The sequence below is a fragment of the Papaver somniferum genome, unplaced genomic scaffold (genome assembly GCF_003573695.1).
Source record: "Papaver somniferum cultivar HN1 unplaced genomic scaffold, ASM357369v1 unplaced-scaffold_81, whole genome shotgun sequence".
NCBI lineage: Eukaryota > Viridiplantae > Streptophyta > Magnoliopsida > Ranunculales > Papaveraceae > Papaver > Papaver somniferum.
Window position 1 is genome coordinate 8,537,610 of NW_020651082.1, and position 4,762 is coordinate 8,542,371.

Below are 4,762 nucleotides of genomic sequence, written 5' to 3' on the forward strand. Positions count from 1 at the left end.
TTAGGGATGAAGATTAGAAAAACTTCTAATGGCTATAGTCTGAGTCAGTCTCATTATGTTGAATCCATACTTAAGAAATATAATCAGTTTGACTGTAAACCTGTTTGCACTCCATATGATTCTTCTTGCAAACTCATGAAGAATAAGGGTGTAGGTGTTAACCAACTTGAATACTCAAGATTCATAGGAAGTCTGATGTATTTGATGAATTGTACGAGACCAGACATTGCTTATGCTGTGAGTAGGTTAAGCAGGTATACTTGTAATCCAGGGCAGAAACATTGGGATGCACTTAATAGAGTGCTAAAGTACTTGAAGTACACAATGACCTTTTGTTTGAATTACGAAGGGTATCCGGCCGTCCTTGAGGGATTTTGCGATGCGAACTGGATAGCAGACTCAGAGGAGTCTAAGTCTACGAGTGGATATGTATTCACTCTAGCAGGTGCGTCTGTATCTTGGAAGAGTTCCAAACAGACATGTATAGCTCGCTCAACTATGGAGTCGGAGTTTATTGCGTTAGATAAAGCAGGAGAGGAGGCCGAATGGCTAAGAAACTTTTTAGAAGATATTCCTCTCTGGCATAGGCCTGTGCCAGCTATATCTATACATTGTGACAGCAAATCTGCAATAGGTAGAGCTAAAAATAGCTTCTACAATGGAAAATCTATACATATGCGTAGAAGACATGATTCTTTGAAATTACTAATCTCAACAGGCGTTATTTCCATAGATTGGACAAGGTCCAAGGAGAATATCGCGGACCCTTTGACGAAAGGCTTGTCCAAGGAGATAGTTAGTAAAGCATCGAAGGGGATGGGGCTTAGGCTCAAATAATTAAACTTGCCATGAAGGATACTCAACCTTGCTGACTGGAGATTCCAAGATCAAGGTTTCGAATGAGACAACTAATTTGTGGTAGTTAAAGGTAAACACTATCAGATAATTTTATTATCTGTCCCTTCCCTATGGTGTTGATGTGATAGTGTGACTGCATGTGGAGGATGACTTTTAATTAAGTCTTAATGAGTTCTATAGTTTCAATTTAAGATTGAAGTGGGGTGTAGCAGTAAGCACTCTTGATGGAACTCACCTATCTGAATGAGGAAGTGGGTCGCTTCCTATGAGAATGGAGCCAATTCTTTAGAGCATTCTGAGAAACAGGATATGTCCAGGGCCAAAATGGACAAAACGGCACGAACTTAGCAACACTTGGAGGATATCATGCGTGAATATTATTTGAACTACACCAAACGCTAGCAGTTCAAGACATCGCGTTCACTGTTTAGCTAGTAGTTCCGGTAACTTCTCACTAAGCAAGGTTCAAGACCTCATGGACACCTTTGCCTAAATGGTATTTTCCTTACTCTGGTTTTTTTTCGTTTTCCGATATTTCATTCATGTGGGGGATTGTTGGAGAAAATGAGTTTTAATTAAAAAGATTTTATGGTCTTGGTATGGTTTGATCTAATGACCTAAGGGTCTAAGGATACTCACTCATTTTTGGGTGAATGAAGTGGAACCTTTAGTCCCACATTGTGGAAAACTAAAGAGGAGCTCCACTATATAATCATACACTTATGTATGAATTGTAAAACGTGGGTGGAGCGTGGGTGGAGCGGGTGGGCAAAAATACATATTTTGACCCATGCGATATACGCGTATACCATGCACCAAGTCCCTTTCCTATTCGGATTTACTTTTTGGAGAATTTTTTCTTTAGGAATTTAATTCCAAAATTATTTTTTAAGAGTTTTATTTGTGGGAAATTCCTTTTACGAGTTTTACTTGTTTTTGAAGAAAACAAAAAAAAACCTAACTTGATTTGCAAGTATCTCATCCTATAAATATGACTCGAAATTCTGTTTTTAAAAAACACAAAAGCAGCGTCTATCTCTAGGTCTACTTTTCTTCTTCTTCTTATATTTTGTGCGGCGTTTTGCTTCCATCCCTGTTGCTGAGTTCAAGAGTGGGTAACTTGCGTTGTGCTAACTCAAGTTATATCGGGCAGTCTTATCCTGGACACATCTTCGCACGTTGGGGTTTAGCATTACTTCAGAGTATACCCGCGAACTAATGTGTTAAGGACAGCTTGTTGAACCTGTGATTCTGCCCTCATCAATTTGTTCGTGGTAGAGTTGTACTTGTTTTGGCCCATGCGATATACGCGTATACCATGCACCAAGTCCCTTTCCTATTCGGATTTACTTTTTGGAGAATTTTTTCTTTAGGAATTTAATTCCAAAATTATTTTTTAAGAGTTTTATTTGTGGGAAATTCCTTTTACGAGTTTTACTTGTTTTTGAAGAAAACAAAAAAAAACCTAACTTGATTTGCAAGTATCTCATCCTATAAATATGACTCGAAATTCTGTTTTTAAAAAACACACAAGCAGCGACTATCTCTAGGTCTACTTTTCTTCTTCTTCTTATATTTTGTGCGGCGTTTTGCTTCCATCCCTGTTGCTGAGTTCAAGAGTGGGTAACTTGCGTTGTGCTAACTCAAGTTATATCGGGCAGTCTTATCCTGGACACATCTTCGCACGTTGGGGTTTAGCATTACTTCAGAGTATACCCGCGAACTAATGTGTTAAGGACAGCTTGTTGAACCTGTGATTCTGCCCTCATCAATTTGTTCGTGGTAGAGTTGTACTTGTTTTGACCCATGCGATATACGCGTATACCATGCACCAAGTCCATTTCCTATTCGGATTTACTTTTTGGAGAATTTTTTCTTTAGGAATTTAATTCCAAAATTATTTTTTAAGAGTTTTATTTGTGGGAAATTCCTTTTACGAGTTTTACTTGTTTTTGAAGAAAACAAAAAAAAACCTAACTTGATTTGCAAGTATCTCATCCTATAAATATGACTCGAAATTCTGTTTTTAAAAAACACACAAGCAGCGACTATCTCTAGGTCTACTTTTCTTCTTCTTCTTATATTTTGTGCGGCGTTTTGCTTCCATCCCTGTTGCTGAGTTCAAGAGTGGGTAACTTGCGTTGTGCTAACTCAAGTTATATCGGGCAGTCTTATCCTGGACACATCTTCGCACGTTGGGGTTTAGCATTACTTCAGAGTATACCCGCGAACTAATGTGTTAAGGACAGCTTGTTGAACCTGTGATTCTGCCCTCATCAATTTGTTCGTGGTAGAGTTGTACTTGTTTTGACCCATGCGATATACGCGTATACAATGCACCAAGTCCCTTTCCTATTCGGATTTACTTTTTGGAGAATTTTTTCTTTAGGAATTTAATTCCAAAATTATTTTTTAAGAGTTTTATTTGTGGGAAATTCCTTTTACGAGTTTTACTTGTTTTTGAAGAAAACAAAAAAAAACCTAACTTGATTTGCAAGTATCTCATCCTATAAATATGACTCGAAATTCTGTTTTTAAAAAACACACAAGCAGCGACTATCTCTAGGTCTACTTTTCTTCTTCTTCTTATATTTTGTGCGGCGTTTTGCTTCCATCCCTGTTGCTGAGTTCAAGAGTGGGTAACTTGCGTTGTGCTAACTCAAGTTATATCGGGCAGTCTTATCCTGGACACATCTTCGCACGTTGGTGTTTAGCATTACTTCAGAGTATACCCGCGAACTAATGTGTTAAGGACAGCTTGTTGAACCTGTGATTCTGCCCTCATCAATTTGTTCGTGGTAGAGTTGTTTGATACTGTTCTTTATATTATTGTTTGATACATCTGACGTTTCTTCAAAAAAAACCTATTTTGCCCCATGCGATATACGCGTATACCATGCACCAAGTCCCTTTCCTATTCGGATTTACTTTTTGGAGAATTTTTTCTTTAGGAATTTAATTCCAAAATTATTTTTTAAGAGTTTTATTTGTGGGAAATTCCTTTTACGAGTTTTACTTGTTTTTGAAGAAAACAAAAAAAAAAACCTAACTTGATTTGCAAGTATCTCATCCTATAAATATGACTCGAAATTCTGTTTTTAAAAAACACACAAGCAGCGACTATCTCTAGGTCTACTTTTCTTCTTCTTCTTATATTTTGTGCGGCGTTTTGCTTCCATCCCCGTTGCTGAGTTCAAGAGTGGGTAACTTGCGTTGTGCTAACTCAAGTTATATCGGGCAGTCTTATCCTGGACACATCTTCGCACGTTGGGGTTTAGCATTACTTCAGAGTATACCCGCGAACTAATGTGTTAAGGACAGCTTGTTGAACCTGTGATTCTGCCCTCATCAATTTGTTCGTGGTAGAGTTGTTTGATACTGTTCTTTATATTATTGTTTGATACATCTGACGTTTCTTCAATTGTTGCAAGATACCAACAATCTTAACACATTATTATTCCTTGTAACAATGGGAAAGAACGATGTTGAAAGACCACAGAAGTTTAACGGAAAGGATTTCAAGAGATGGCAATCCAAGATGCTATTTTATCTAAGCCATCATGAACTGGATTATGTACTTGTTCCACATGCTGAATTGATGAATGCTGAAGGTTTAACTGAGGAGGCGATCGAGTATAACAAGAGGTGTAATTTTCTGGCGAAAAATCATATCATGAATTGTTTGGAAGATGCGATGTATGATTTTTACAATGCTAAAGAAAATTTCAGTGCTTATGATTTGTGGACTGCGTTAGAAGCAAAGTATCAAGCGGAGACTGCAGGGAGCAAGAAATTTCTGGTGGCGAAGTTTATGGACTTCAAGATGACGAATGATAAACCTGTTGTTGATCAATTTCTCGAATTTCAACAGATCATTAATGAGATTCTTGCTGAAGGTATGGTC